The sequence below is a fragment of the Callorhinus ursinus genome, unplaced genomic scaffold (genome assembly GCF_003265705.2).
Source record: "Callorhinus ursinus isolate GAN/ISIS: 27379988/994484 unplaced genomic scaffold, GSC_fseal_2.0 scaffold4, whole genome shotgun sequence".
Lineage (NCBI taxonomy): Eukaryota > Metazoa > Chordata > Mammalia > Carnivora > Otariidae > Callorhinus > Callorhinus ursinus.
Window position 1 is genome coordinate 45181415 of NW_027397066.1, and position 16408 is coordinate 45197822.

At 40.2% G+C, this 16408-nt stretch overlaps 1 long non-coding RNA gene across 1 annotated transcript in view; it reads left to right on the forward strand.

Moving 5' to 3' along the window:
• The first annotated feature begins 213 nt into the window (after nt 1-213).
• Nucleotides 214-16408, forward strand: part of LOC141372460 (uncharacterized) — a 199730-nt gene continuing 183535 nt past the window's right edge. The window contains exon 1 of the long non-coding RNA XR_012377719.1: nt 214-321. This is a non-coding gene — a long non-coding RNA (uncharacterized lncRNA). The remainder of the gene's footprint in view (nt 322-16408) is intronic.

The following is a 16408-nucleotide window of genomic DNA, read 5'->3' on the forward strand; positions in this document are numbered from 1 at the left end:
GTGGGGGCTGCACTGAGTGGGGAGGTATCCGTCAGGACTGGGGTTTACCTGAAAAGTGGCAGGAACCAGAATGCATACCGACTGTCTAAAGGAAAGGACAGGCGTCTGTTTCTCATCCTGGGCTCCTGGGGCAGCCCCGGGAAAAACTCCCGAGATCTCGCGAGATCGACCTGCCGCTAGGAGGTGGCCGCGACTTGGGTCTTCTTTCTGCGGTCCTCCTAGACGCTTGTCACGGTCACGGAATCCGAGCCCATCCTCTTCCTGTTCCAGTATTTGGACTTGGCCTTACTTCTACACTCTGCACCTCGGCTAAGCTACAAGGTGAACGTCCCAAAGGCTTCAGCCATGTCCTGCTTCCCTTCCTGGGAAACCTCTCATTTTACCTCCCAGACCAGGCCGAGGGGCATCCTCAATGGTGTTCGCAAGAGAATAGTTCCTGGTTGAGGGGCTTGGGTGAAGAGGCCAGCTGCCCTACTGCAGAGTGCTGGCACTTGGACTGAGTCAGAGAGAGCGAGAGAATGAGAGAGAGTGCGCGCGCGTAATGCCCTGGGGCTGTACTTTGTGGAAAGGCTCCAGGAACAATTTTTGGGCCTCTGGCTACTGCCAGGCCCTGCCGGGAGGGCAGCAGACCCCCAGGGCCATGGAACGGAGTGTTTTGGTTGCTGCAGCCTCGTACCTTGGCAGACATCAGATTGACACCACAGGAGCCCACGCTCGGAGCCCCTGAAGTAAAGGAGCTTAAACTGTGTGGCTTCATCCTGGTTCCACCACTTGCTAGCTTGATGATCATAGGCAAGTTACTTTTCTTTTTCTTTAAGTTTTTTATTGTTATGTTAATCACCATACATTACATCATTAGTTTTGGATGTAGTGTTCCACGATTCATTGTTTGTGCATAACACCCAGTGCTCCACGCAGAACGTGCCCTCTTTAATACCCATCACCAGGCTAACCCCTCCCCCACCCCCCTCCCCTCTAGAACCCTCAGTTTGTTTCTGAGAGTCCATCCTCTCTCATGGTTCGTTTCCCCCTCCGATTTACCCCCCTTCATTCTTCCCCTCCTGCTATCTTCTTTTTTTTTTTTCTTAACATATATTGCATTATTTGTTTCAGAGGGGCAAGTTACTTTTCTAAGCTTCAGTTTCTTCATCAATAAAATGATAGTTTACCATGATGAAATGTTAATACCTGTAATGTGTTGAGCATAGCTCAGAGTTTGTCATTAGCGATTGCTTTTGGACTTGTAGAATAGCCATTGACTATTACTAAATGTTTATTTGTTAAACGTGGTATACCCTAACTATCTCTAGGTCAGTGGTTTTATCAGATTTTTAGAAGTCAATACCTTTGTTAAAAGGAAATCTTTCACAAAATCCTAATCAGTAAAGCAGATAAAATCTACGCAAAGCCCGGCTCTTCTCGTTGAAGAGGGTCCTGCCCATCTGCCACCCTTTTATCTCCAGGGTATTGAGCCATGTTTGATGAAGTCGTTTGAAAACTGGTCTAGATCACTGCTAGTCTCTCTCTCCCCCAGCCTCCTCCCAGCCAGCTCCTGGAACAGGGTCAACAGAAGCATCTCTGTCCAGTGCCAAAGTCATATAATTTCCTTATTTCAGTTTCTCCATAAGCAAAATGGAGAGGATAATGCTAGCTTTGTTGTGACAGTGAATTTGATAATGTCTGTAAACTGTTTTGAGTCTTTATAGATCAGCTTTAGGGACAAAGGTCCTTGCTATCTCTAATTTTCAAATTGCTTTTAAAAAATATGGTATTCTGAACATAGTCCATAAAAATGGGTCAGACCCTTATTCTGTGTAATCTTAAGATAGGGTGGAAGCAATGACTTAGTCATCAGGGAAAAAAATGCTGTGTTTAATTGAAAAGAGAGTTTTGAATTATTCAGAAAGTGCCCAGAAACTAGCAGAGAGAAGGATATGTGGCAGCATCTATAGAAAGCTGTTGATGAAGCTGGGTTATAACTGGGTCATTCTAGTCCTTCTTGTAACTTAATGTCCTTTGCTGAGACTTGGGACAGATCCTTAGTAGGGTTCCCATCCCAGTATGACTAATTTCATAGCCAGGCCTAATGTAGTGATTCTGCACTGCAGTAATGGGAAGTGAGAAGGCATGGCTATTAACAGCGTGGGCTCTGCTGTTAGTTTTGAGTTTGGTCCTGTTCCCATCATATTACCAGAGGAAAGTCTGTAATTTACTTGAGCATTGGAAATAATAACACCTATTTCAAAGGTTTGCTGTAAAGATTACATGAGATAATACATGGAACGCACAATTCCTGATGCATAGTAAATGATAATTAGATAGCTATTTTGAATGTCATCTGAATTTTTAAAATTATTTTTAAGCCTTTTTTTTGTTGAGGTAGAACTGACATAACACTATATTAGTTTTATGTGTACAGTGTAATAACTCGATATTTGTATATATAGCAAATGATCCATTTTACATCCAAAATGTAAGTCAACATTGATTGCCATGCATAGTTACAATTTTTTTTTTCTCGTAATGAGAGTTTTCAGGATCCACTATGCATATTTCATTTCAGATCCATATTGCAAGTATGCAATTTAGTATTATTAACTGTAGTCACCATGCTATACATTACATCCCCATGGCTACTCATTTTATAAGTGGAAATTTGTACCTTTCAACCCTCTTCCCCCCCTTTTCTCCCCCTCACCCCACTCCCGACAACCATAATCTCTTCTCTGTATCCATGAACTTGATTCCACATGTGAGGTCATATAGTATACTTATCTTTCTCAGTTTAACTTATTTCACTTAGCATAATGCCCTCCAAGTCTATCCACGTTGTCTCAGATGACAAAATTTCATTCTTTTTAAAGAATAGTACCACACACACACAATCTACATCTTCTTTATTCATTCTTCCATAGATGGACGTGTAGATTGTTTCCATGTCTTGGCTATTGTGAATAATGCTGCAGTGAATGTGGGGGATCTTTTTAATTCGTGTTTTCATTTTCTTTGAATAAATACCCAAAGGTGGAATTGCTTGATAACATGGTAGTTCTATTTTTATTTTTTTGAGGAACCTCCATACTGTTTTCCATAGTGGCCGCATCAGTTTACATTCCTACCAACAGTGCACAAATGTTCCCCTTTCTCCACATTCTTACCAACACTTGTTATATATGTTTCTTGTCTTTTTAATAATAGCCATTCTGAGTGGTAGGAAGTGATACCTTATTATGGTTTTGATTTGCCTTTCCCTCATGATTAGTGATGTTTACCATATTTTCATATGCCTGCTGTCTATCTGTATGTCTTTGGAAAAATGTCTATTCAGATCCTCTGCCCATTTTTTAATTGGAATGTTTCTTCTTTTTTTTTTGCTGTTGAGTTGTATGAGTTCTTTATATATTTTGGATACTAACCCTTTTTTGGATATATGATTTGTGAATATTTTCTCTAATTTGGTAGATTGCCTTTTCATTTTGTTGATGGTTTCCTTTTTTAGTTTGATGTAGTCCAACCAGTTTATTTTTGTGTTTGTTGCCATTACTTTTGGTATCAGATCCAAAAAATCATCACAGAGACCAGTGTCAAAGAGCTTACTACCTATGTTTTCTTCTAGGAGTTTTATGGTTTCAAGTCTTACATTCCAATCTTTAATCATTTTCAGTTGATTTTTGTGTATGGTGTATGATATTGGTCCAGTTGCATCCTATTGCATGTGTCTGTCCAGTTTTCCCAATAGCATTTAATGAAGAGAATGTCCTTTCCCATTGTATATTCTTGGCTTTTTTATTGTAAACTAATTGACCATATATGTTTGGGTTTATTTCTGGACTCTGTTTTCTGTTCCATTGAGCTATGTTTGTTTTTACGCTAACACCATTGTGTTATGATTACTATAGCATAGAAATATAGTTTGAAATCAGAGAACTTGATGCTGACTAATGTTAATTATAACTTTGGTATTATAGATAATAAATATCTGTCCATCTATGTCTTTGACCCTGGCCTAAAATTCTGAGTTCTAAAATCATCAAAAAGCTAAAACTTGGGAGGTATTGCCCTTCTGCAACTGGAAAGCCTGAAGTGATGAGAGATTTTGACTTGCTCCCAAAGGTATTCTGAGAGTCCTTGTTATTTAAGTCTTCATTATTTGGGCTCTTGTAGTTATGAGCTTTCATGTGTCCCCTGCAAAATGAAGTGACCACTTACAATATTAATCCCCATTTCAATATCTTTGGGTAGTATTAGTTTTTATCTCTGCTCATCAACGTTTTTTGAAACTAGTTTCTTGCTGATTGCCTCAAGTTGTTAACTTCAGATAATACAATACAATGACAAGGAAAACTAGTTGTAAAGTAAAATTGCAAATCATATAAAGGATGCAGTATTTCATGAGGTGACTAAATTAATACTGGATAACTGTTGAGTCAGTCATTAATTCAACAAATATTTATTGGGCACCTTACATGTAGCAGGTATTGGAGACTGGCCTTGAATAAAAGAGATTGAAATCCCAGCTGTTAGGACCTGATGCCAAATTTACACAGAACCAGTGACAAATGGATCTGGCAGAACTGAATCAGTCAAAAATCAGAAGAGAAAGTCAACAAAGAAGATGACATGATAGACACTTTTGATAATTTTAAAACATGTCCACAAATTCTTTGACACCCCTCTCATAAAAGGTAGACCTTAATTCCTCTCTTCTTGAAAATAGGTTGGTTGGCTTTAGAGGTTTGCTTCTAAGGAATAGAAGAATATGATAGAACAGTAATTCTGTGTGACTTCCCAGCTTAGGTTATAAAGAGTGATATGGCTTCAGCCTTCTCTCTCAGGGGCTCTGAGGTGCCATGTGTAAAATACAGCCTCCTGAAGCCATTATTTATGTTGGATAGACCATGTGGTGAGACCAGTGAGAGAGAGGAAGAAGCCTGAGGAGTCCTTGCTGTTTTGGCTTTCAGCTGAGTCTTCCCAGCCCAGGTGCCAGACATATGAATGGCAGGCTGGCAGATAATCCTAGCCCCCAGTCTTTGACTGCTCCAGCTGATGACAAGTGGAGCAGTGACAAGCTGTCCCCACTGTGCCCTGCTCAGATTGCTTATTAAGGAGTCAACCATTTAAGTTTTGGTACTGAGCTGCTTCTAGGTAGAAGAGAGAATTTTTGCAGAATGTGGAATTTAGTGGAGGGAGAATGTATTAACAAGGTAGGTGTTGTTATTTTAAGCCACTAAGTTTTGGGAGTAATCTGTTAACATAGCCATAATAACTAGAAAAATGACTAAAAAGAATGATCAAAGAATATCAAAGGAAAATAGAGTCCCCTGAGAAAACTGAAGAAACCTTTGAGTATTTTTGCAAAAATAACCTTCTTTATGATCATTCTGTAAAAGTCAAACGGGAAATGATGGATCTTAAATTGGGTTGTCATTCAGTTCTTTTTGGGGGAACATAAATGAAAAAATTTCTCCACATTAAGACTTAGTGTTTAAAGGTGTTTAGAACCTATATTCTGTTAAATATAAATATATACATATTCTCTCAATACATACTTCCATTTTTCTAAATAAAGTCCTACTCAAACCCTCCCTGCCCACCATGACTTATTCCTCAAGTTTGGTGTCTACAGTAAGTGTTTAGCAGTCTTTTCTCACTTACCTATTTTCTCAGGACATCTGATAGCAGTGGCAGGAAGGGCAGTGGGACTAATGAGGCTTTCGATTTATTACGATTGTTATATAGTGGCTTTCCTTCAAGTGTGCTCTCAGAAAGTGTGGAGCACTTTCTTATAATCAACCTGAAACATAAACAGTGGATCAGTTAATAGGAGGAAGAGTACATCTAGAGTCACTGTTATATGTCGTTGTTGTAGAGTGGTGATGGTCTTATTAGAGGGTGCTGTAGACCTAAACCAGTCCTTCTCGAAGGTTACTGAAACAAAGGCTTTCTGATTGGATGGTCCTCCAATTGGTGACAGAGGCCTTGCCTCACATCAGACTGTAACAACATAATCCATGTTTCATTAGGAAAAACTTTCACTTTGAAAACCAAGAGTGCGTGAGTATCTCTAAGAGAGTGCCACACAGAGAATAAGGGGTCAGCCATTTAAGTTTTGGTACTGAACTGCTTAGAGTTTTTGTTCTGCAGTCGGGATCCCTTAGGATGAACCTGGCATTTTCGTATTGATTGCCTTCTGCACTAATGTAGTTATGTAGGAGAGAGAATTTTTGCAGAATGTGGAATTTAGCAGAGGGAGAATGTATTAGACTGGCTGTGTTTCCTTGCCTCTGGGCATGGTTTGCTCCTTGAAGGTTAGAGCCAAGGGGATTCTTTATCTTCCAATATTTTCGTTTAGGGCAATCAAACACCACAATTTGCAGTCTTCAGCTTTAGGGAATCTCAGACGTCAATAAAGAGGATGGTATTTTATTATCTCCTCTGGTTGTTTTCAGAACTTTGAAAAAAACCACACAAACACTTCTACTGACTGGACGACTATAACAGGGCAGAACAAACCACTCGAGTCTAGTTTCACTTAGGAAAGCAATTTTCATTGTTCAAGACACTTGTAGTAAGGGTACTACTACAAGTAAGTTTTGGATTTCCTAGAAACCTCTTCTTTAAGTAGCAAGCACTTCCATTTTATTGAGTGCACAGAAGGGGAAGTGGCAAGTCAAAGGAATTATTGATGGTACACAAATGGAGGGTTCCAGAACTTTGTTTTCCAAGTTGTTATTGGCCAGGACAGACCTGATGTACCCACTGAGATTTTGGGGTGAATGTAGGGAATCTGCTGGTATGCCTAAATGTGGAGTCAAAGGTGTCCATCCCAGCCACAGCTCTCTGAATGCTACATGACTGTACTTGAGCCACTCAGCCTCTTGAATCTGAGTTTCCACATCTCTGAATCAGGGGCAAGTAATAACTTCCTTGGTGTTAGGATCAGAGGTTTACGTGAGGTAGCTTGTGTAATGGCTTCAGACAGTACCTGGCATAGCAGATGCTCCATGAATATTAATTAGCAAACTACATACTCTGAGTCTTACCTTTCTTTATCATCACTTCAGGAGGCTGAGGGGATCAGATGTATGTAGCTATTCACTTCCATCTAGGAAGGAAGAAGGGTGTCAGTAAAGGACAGGGAGAGAGTGCCTTAAATGAGCAGTCTTTGAGGTGATCTATACTATAGCCAGGAGCTAGATCTCTGGAAGAGTCAGTCATCAGGCTTTTAGGACTTGAACTCAAGGACTAATGTTCCCACCACAAATGTGGGTCCTACCTTTCACCTTTTAAGCAGAAGGGAACATTACTGTCATTCTTCAGAAGTAGGCTTATCATTCTTGAGACTGTGACAGCTTGATAGTCTTCATGGTCTTAATGTAAACACTGGCCAGAGAGTTTGGGCTCTCATCACCAAGTTATCTGGTGCAGTCCAGCCTCATTTAGTGAGCCCCAAGCTGGCCAACACATTTTTGCCTAGGGGCTGGTAACAGCGGTGAGGGTAAGATGCTGAGCAGGGAATGCTCCAGGAGACCCAGGTGGGAAAATGCTGAGTCACAAGCCAGGTGCAACTGAAATGCTTCTGCACTTGGCAATATGGCTTTTCTAAACAGGACCCTACTCCTACCTGATACATACTTAAGTGATTAGTTGATGTGGGTTGAGTACTGTTGTGCAGTAGAGGGACAACTAAAGAGGAGGAAATTTAATGTCAACCAGTTGGGGAAAGAAAGAATTCAAGTTATTAAAATTAGGTTTGTGCCCAATCTTGGAGGCAATTTGCTTGTTGCGTCTAAAGGAATAGACATGAAACTTTGTCTTAGCTTTGGGTCCTGTGTCTCCTCTCTCTGTCTCTATATTTAGCCCTCTGCCTCTATCTCTTTGGCTCTGATTCTGTCTCAGTCTATGTTTCTCCCTCCCTGTCTCATTGCCTGTGTCCCATCTCTCTATTGCCTTTCTCTTCTCTGTCTCTCATTCTCTTTTTCTGTCTCTGTGTCTCTTTCTTAGAAAGGAGGTTTGCTCTCTTGCTCCTTTTTATTAGATACAGAAGATAAGTGAATAAAAGCAGTTCACCTCCAATGCCTAAATAAGAGTCATTGGATCCCAACACTGTCTCGTCATTGGCAGAGAGTACAACAGGATATTCAAAGTGCTCTCATTTATAGTGGCTGTTAGGCAGTCTTCACAGACACTAGTCCAGGAAAAATGCAGGGCAGGAATGATAATCTTCATATTTTAAACAGGTAGGTCTCAGAGAAGCTGGAAACTTGTCCAAGGTCAGCTGGGCTGTGGACCTGAGGCAGAGTTGGGGCTGGAGCATATGCTTCCACCAGAGGGGCCTCTCCCTCCACCACAGAGATGGATTCTGATCAGGACCAAGATGTTCCAACCTAGGTCCATCTGCTCTGATCTGAAATATAAGAGTTGAGTCTGGGTTTTGGTTCAGTACTGAGGGTCCTGTGTACTCTACCTTCCAGCCATTTTTATTTAGGTGTAAAGTTAATGATAAAGAGCACCAAGGGGAAAAGAAGGCTGGGGAAGAGGTAGAATCACAAAATGGAAAAATGGAACTTGCATCTTGAGTGGAGGTGTGTTTAATTTAATGCAAGCTGGAATCAAATTTCCTGGTTTCAAATCCCAGCTCAGATCACTAATTGCATGATCTTGGACAAGTTACTTAACCCTTCTGAGCTTCCATTTCCTCATCTATAAAATAATAATTATGTCATTTATATAATTGGGTTGCTCGTAAATATAAAATGAGACAACCATTGAATATAATAAAAATAATTAAAAAAATAAAATCATTAACAACAACAACAACAAAATGAGACAACCCATTAAAGTATCTGCTGTAGTGACAAAAGCACTCAATGTGGATGATGAAAATGAGCCCCCATTTTTTTGGTCTTGTTTTATTTATTTATTTATTTTTGAGTTTATAGGAATAGATTTCTCCCTCCCTCCCTCCCTCCCCCCTTCCTCCTTCTCTCCTTCCCTCCTTTCCTTCCTTCCTTTTTTCTTTCAATTCAGGTTAGTTAACATACATACATAACATAACATACATCTGCTCCTGGTTTCAGGAGCAGAATCCAGCGATTCATCACCCATGTACAATACCCAAACAGATGCCCTCCTTAATGCCCATCACCCATTTAGCCCATCCCCCACCCACCTCCCCTCCAGCAAACCTCAGTTTGTGCTCTATATTTAAAAGTCTCCTATGGTTTGCCTCCCTCTCTGTTTTTATTTTATTTTTCCTTCCCTTCCCCTATGTTCATCTGTTTTATTTCTTAAATTCCACATATGAATGAAATCATATGATATTTGTCTTTCTCTGATTGACATATTTTGCTTAGCATAATATACTGTGGTTCCATCCAGGTTGTTGCAAGTGACAAGATTTCATTCTTTTTGATCACTGAGTAATATTCCAGTTTGTGTGTATGTGTGTATACACCACATCTTCTTTATCCATTCATCTGTTGATGGACATTTGGGCTTTTTCCATAATTGGGCTGGTGTTGATGGTGCTGCTGTAAACATTGGGGTGCATATGTTCCTTCAGTCAGCATTTTTGTATCCTTTGGATGAATACCTAGTAGTGGAATTGCTGGGTCATACAATAGTTCTTTTAGCTTTTTGAGGTATCGCCATACTGTTTTTCAGAGTAGCTACACCAGTTTGCATTCCTACCAACAGTGTAGGAGGGTTCCCCTTTCTCCACATCCTCACCAACACCTGTTGTTTCCTGAGTTGTTAATTTTAGCCATTCTGACAGGTGTGAGGTGGTATCTTGTTGTGGTTTCGATTTGTATTTCCCTGATGATGAGTGATGTTGAGCATCTTTTCATGTGTCTGTTTGCCATCTGGATGTCATCTTTGGAAAAGTGTCTATTCATGTCTTCTGCCCATTTCTTAACTAGATTATTTGTTTTTGGGTGTTGAGTTTAATAATTTCTTTTTTTAAAAAATAAGTTCTGTATAGATTTTGAATACTAACCCTTTATCTGATATGTTATTGCAAATATCTTCTCCTATTCCATTGGTTGCCTTTTAGTTTTGTTGATTGTTTCCTTTGCTGTGCAGAAGCTTTTTAACTTGATGAGATCCCAATAGTTTATTTTTGCTTTTGTTTCCCTTGCCCCAGGCGGTGTGTCTAGTAAGAAATTGCTATGGCTGAGGTCAAAGAGGTTGCTGCCTGTTTTCTCCTCTAGGATTGTGATGGTTTCCTGTCTTACATTTAAGTCTTTCATCCATTTTGAATTTATTTTTGTGTATGGTATAAGAAAGTGGTCCAGTTTCATACTTTTGCATGTTGCTGTCCAGTTTTCTGAACACCATTTGTTGTGGAGACGGTCTTTTTTCCATTGGGTATTCTTCCCTGCCTTGTTGAAGATTAGTTGACCATACAGTTGTGGGTCCATTTCTGGGTTCTCTTTTCTGTTCCATTGATCTATGTGTCTGTTTTTGTGCGAGTACCATACTGTCTTGATGATTACGGCTTTGTAATACAGCTTGAAGTCCAGAACTGTGATGCCTCCTGCTTTGCTTTTCGTTTTCCACGTTAATTTGGCTATTTGGTGTCTTTTCTGGTCTGTTACAAATTTTAAGATTGTTGTCCTAGCTCTGTGAAAAATGCTGGGGTATTTTGACAGCAGTTGCTTTGAATGTGTAGATTGCTTTGGGGAGTATGGATATTTTAACAATATTTGTTCTTCCAATCCATGAGCATGGAATGTCTTTCCATTTCTTTGTGTCTTCTCCAATTTCTTTTCATAAGTGTTCTATAGTTTTCAGAGTACAGATCTTTTATCTCTTTGGTTAGGTTTATTCCTAGGTATCTTATGGTTTTAGGTGCAATTGTAAATGGGATCGATTCTTTGATATCTCTTTCTGCTGTTTCATTATTGGTGTATAGAAATGCAACAGATTTTTGTTCATTGATTTTATATCTTGCAGCTTAGCTGAATTCATATATCAATTCTGGTAAATCTGGTGGACTCTTTTGGGTTTTCTACATAGAGTATCATGTCGTCTGCTAATAGGAAAGTCTGACTTCTTTTTTGCCAATTTGGATGCCTTTTATTTCTTTTTGTTGTCTGATTGCTGAGGCTAGGACCTCCAGTACAGTGTTGAACAACAGTGGTGAGAGTGGACCTCCCTGTTGTGTTCCTGACCTTGGGGGGAAAAGCTCTCAGTTTTTCCCCACTGAGGATGAGATTAGCTGTGGGCCTTTCATATATAGCCTTTATGATGTTGAGGCATGTTTCTTCTATCCCTACTTTCTTGAGGGTTTTTATCAAGAAATGATGCTGTATTTTGTCAAATGCTTTTTTGCATCTATTGAGAGGATCATATGATTCTTATCCTTTCTTTTATTAATGTGGTGTATCACATTGATTGATTTGCAGGTATTGAACCACCCCTGCAGCCTAGGGATAAATCGTACTTGATCATGGTAAATGATCCTTTTAATGCACTGTTGGATTCAGTTAGCTAGTATCTTGTTGAGAGTTTTTGCATCCGTGTTCATCAGGGATATTGGTCTGTAATTCTCCTTTTTAGTGGGTTCTTTGGTTTTGGAATCAAGGTAACGCTGACATCAAAGAATGAGTTTGGAAGTTTGTCTTCCGTTTTTATTTTGTGGAACTGCTTCAGCGGAATAGGTATTATAATTCTTCTTTAAATGTTGGCAGAATTTCTCTGGGAAGCCATCTGGCCCTGGGCTCTTGTTTGTTGGGATATTTTTGATTACTGATTCAATTTCTTTGCTGGTTATGGGTCTGTTCAAATTTTCTATTTCTTCCTGCTTCAGTTTTGGTAGTTTATATGTTTCTAGGAATTTATCTGTTTCTTCCAGATTGCCCAATTTGTTGTCATATAATTGCTCATAATATTCTCTCATAATTGTTTGTATTTCTGAGGTGTTTATTATGATCTCTTTCATTTCTGATTTTATTTACTTGGATCCTTTCTCTTTTCTTTTTGGTAAGTCTGGCTAGGGTTTTATCAGTTTTATTAAGTCTTTCGTGAACCAGCTCCTGGTTTTGTTGATCTGTTTTTTTTAATTTCTGTATCATTTATTTCTGCTCTAACCTTAATTATTTCCCTTCTTCTACTGGTTTTAGGCTTTATTTGCTGTTCTTTCTCCAGCTTTTTTAGGTGTAAGCTTAGGTTGTATATTTGAGACTTTTCTTGCTTCTTGAGGAAAGCCTGTATTGCTATATATTTCCCTCTTATGACAGCTGTGTCCCAAAGGTTTTGGACTGTCCTGTTTTAATTTTCATTTGCTCCCATGTATTTTTTAAAATTTCCGCTTAAATTTCTTGGTTAACTTATTCATTCTTCAGTAGGATGTTCTTTAACCTCCCTGTATTTGTGGTCTTTTGAAATTTGTTCTTGTGCTTGACTTCCAGTTTCATAGTGTTGTGGTCTGAAAATATGCATGGTATGATCTCAGTCTTTTTGTATTGGTTAAGGCCTGATTTGTGACCCAGTATATGATCTATTCTGGAGACTGTTCCATGTGCACTTGAAAAGAATGTGATTCTGCTGCTTCAGGATGAAATGCTCTGATTATGTCTGCTAAGTCCATCTGGTCTATCGTGTCATTCAAAGCCATTGTTCCCTTGTTGATCTTCTGCTTAGGTGATCTGTCCATTGCTGTGAGTGGGGTGTTAAAGTCCCCTGCTATTATTGTATTATTATCAATGAGTTTCTTTATGTTTGTTATTAATTGATTTATATATTTGGCTGCTCCCAAGTTGGGGGGTGTAAATATTCACAATTGTTAGATCTTTTTGGACAGACCCCTTTATTATAATATAGTGTCCTTCTTCATCTCTTATAACAGTCTTTGGTTTAAACTCTAATTTGTCTGATATGAGTATGGCTACTGCAGCTTTCTTTTGATGTCCATTAGCATGGTAGATGGTTCTCCATCCCTTTACTTTCAGTCTGGAGGTGTCTTTGGATCTAAAATGAGTCTCTTGTAAACAGTATATCAATGGATCTTGGTTTTTTTTTTTTATCCATTCTGATATCCTATGTCTTTTGATTGGAGCACTGAGTCCATTTACATTCAGACTAATTGTTGGTAGATATGAATTTGGTGCCATTGTATTACCTGTGAAGTCACTGTTCCTCTAGATTGTCTCTGTTCCTTTCTAGTCTTTGTTGCTTTTGGTCTCTCTTGCCTGCTCAAAGTGTCCCCTTTAGTATTTCTTACAGAGATGGTTTAGTGTTCACAAACTCCTTTAGTTTTTGCTTGACTTGGAAACTCTTTATTTCTCCTTCTATTCTGAATGACAGCCTTGCTAGATAAAGTATTCTTAGCTGCCTATTTTTCCCATTTAGCACATTGAATATATCATGTCACTCCTTTCTGGACTACCAAATTTCTGTGGACAGGTCTGCTGCTAACCTTATGTGGCCACCATTGTAGGTTAAGGATCTTTTGTCCTTAGCTGCTTTCAGAATTCTCTCTTTATCTTTTTATTTTGCATATTTCATTATGATATGTCTTGGTATTGACCTGTTTTTGTTGATTTTAAGGGGAGTTCTTTGTGCCTCTTGGACTTGAATGCCTGTTTCCTTCCCCCGATTAGGGAAGTTCTAAGTTATAATTTGTTCAAGTAAACCTTCTGCCCGGTTTCCCCACTCTTCTTTTTCTGGGACTCCTATGATACTGGTATTACTGTGCTTTGTGGAAATACTGAGTTCCCTAAGTCTGCATTCATGATCTAATAATTTTCTTTCCTTCTTTTCAGCTTTATTATTTTCCATAATTTTATCTTCTGTATCATTTGTTTGATTCTCTGCTTTTTCCATCCTCATTGTGATTACATCAGTTGGTTTTACATCTCAGTTATAGCATTTTTTATTTTAGCCTGACTAGTTTTTAGGTCTTTTATTTCTGCAGCCAGGGTTTCTCTGGCGTCTTCTATGCTTCTTTCAAGCCCAGCTAGGATTCTTTTGACTGTTGTTCTAAATTCTTGTTCAGATATATTGCTTATACCTGTTTTAAGCAAATCCCTGGCTGTGATTTCTACTTGATCTTTCTTTTGGGGAGAATTCTTTTGTCTTGTCATTATGTCTGAGTTTCTGTCTTTTGCGTATTATGAAAGCTTGTTATGTTCCCTGTTCCTGAGAGTAATACTGTATTAAGAAGTGGTCATACACTGTCCTGTGCCTCGTGCTTCAGAAGTGTTTCTGGTGTACGCTGTGTGCACTCCACTGCTGTGTTTTGGCTGCTCTTTCCCACAGGTCAGTCCTCTGCAGAGTTCCTCCTTGCTTGCAGTGGGGAGTGTTTGGACCTTTAACTAGGTGTGCTTTTCTTTACTTGTTAAGGTAAGTCTGATTAGGGGCACCTGGGTGGCTCAGTCGGGTGAGCATTTGCCTTCGGCTCAGGTTGTGATCCCAGAGTCCTGGGATCGGGCCCCACATTAGGCTCTCTGCTTGGTGGGAAGTCTGCTTCTCTCTTTCACTTTCCCTCTGTGCTCTCTCTCTCTCTCAAATGAATAAATCTTTTTTTTAGAAAGATAAGCCTGATTAAAAAAAAAAAACCTGATCCGAGAAAAGGAAAGGGAACAAAACAGCAAACAAACAAAAAACTATAAGCCTGATTCCAAAGAATAAAAAAGAAAGAAGGAAAAAAGAAAAGGAAGGAAAAAAAAAGAAGCTTGATCCAAAAAACAAGGAAAGAAGCCAACAAGTGGACAAAAAACTATAAACCTGATACCAAAGAAAAAAGAAAAAAAAAAGCTTGGTCCTATTTCCATCAGAACAGAAGCTGACACTTTGGAGCACTCTATGATCAGCAGACCTGGTACATAAGGGGTGACCTGTGTTGGTCTTCAGAGGGAATGGCCCACTGCACTGGCTCACAGTCAGACCTCCCCTTACAAAGATGCCCCTGCCGGGGGCACCGAGTGGAGATGGGGGTAGGGTTTGGTGTAAGTGACTCCAGCCTCCACTGGGGGCGCCGTGTTTCTCTACGAAATTCTACCATACTGGTGATGGGGTGGAAGATGACCTCTTTGTCCCAGGGGGAGGGGAACTCACAGCCACTGCTCTTCAGGAGGCCCTCACAGAAAAGCAAACAATCTCTCCTGTGTCCCAGGCTTTCGTCAAATTGCTGTCCTCAACCTGTCTGTGCCCAGCTGTCAGCATGCCTGGTACCACAGTTCTCCTGTGTTTAATCTCTGGCTGGTGGCTGGGATTCAAAACTCTAAATCTTAAAGGGCCTGGCAAAATGTGGACCCACTCCCGTCCCCTGGAGGAGAGCCTTGTGGTGCGCCCAGCACCATCCTGTCCCAGAAAAGCAGTTGCATGGCGCATGCATGGTGACTGGAGTCTGTTGTGATGCAGAGCGAAAAGCTGTGACCAGGTTATCTGCCCTCTGCATGTGCCTCTGTCCTCTGCTGCTGAACAGCCACTCGCTGGCTCTGGCATGCCCTTCGTCCTTGGAGAAGCAAAAATACCCTCTTCCAGATGTTCGCTGGGGAGGGGAACCATCTCTCCCAGTGCTCCTGAGGGGATCCCCTCGCTGCAACATATTGTGCGAACCCTATGTGCTGCTCTCTCTCTCTCTCGCTGTCTTCCTCTCTCCCTGACTTCATTACATGAAAAGGGCTCCCTTCCCTTCATGGCATCATGGCTTTTCTCTCCCCCAGTTCATGGCTCCTAACCTCTCATCTGCCGTGTTCTCTCCCTCCAATTGTGGGGATTGTTTCCTTAATCCTCAGATCAATTTCCTAGTTGTTCACAATGATTTGATGTTGATCTAGCTGTGTTTGAGGGACCAGGCAAGCTCAGGGTCTCCCTACTATGCCACCATTTTAACTCCTTTTTGGTTTTGTTTTAAAGTAGCTCAGACTGGCGCTACCCGTATAGGCTGCCTCCTGTGTCACTGTATTTATTGAGTGCTTTTATCAGCCAGGTATAATTTTAAGTTCTGCAGAAACAAAAGTAAACTAAACCTATTTTTGTGGTCACAGAGAAATTACTGCCTATTGGGTGAGACACGCTATCATGTTCCTGGGCAGTTTCAAAGCTGTGTGATTGATGTGTGTTGAGATGAGGTAAACATAGGGTTGTGTGGAAATCCAGAAAGAGGCATCTAATTGAGGTTCCTTAAATCTGGGCCTGGTGCTACTCCTTTGATTTACAGACCCCAGACATACTCTGGAGAAGACTTCCATTTAGCAGGTTTAGCAGATAGGAATCACTGATGAGAATGGGAAGGTCTCAAAAGTATGAGTCACCCACTGGGTCAAAATCTTTGCCTTGTGGGATAGACACTGCCGCTGGAGGATATGGGCTTTTCTGGAGTTGAGAACATTAATAAAAATGGAGACTAATCCTTTGCAGCCGTTTTGTTTGATCTTTGGCGACTGCCTCTCCACAG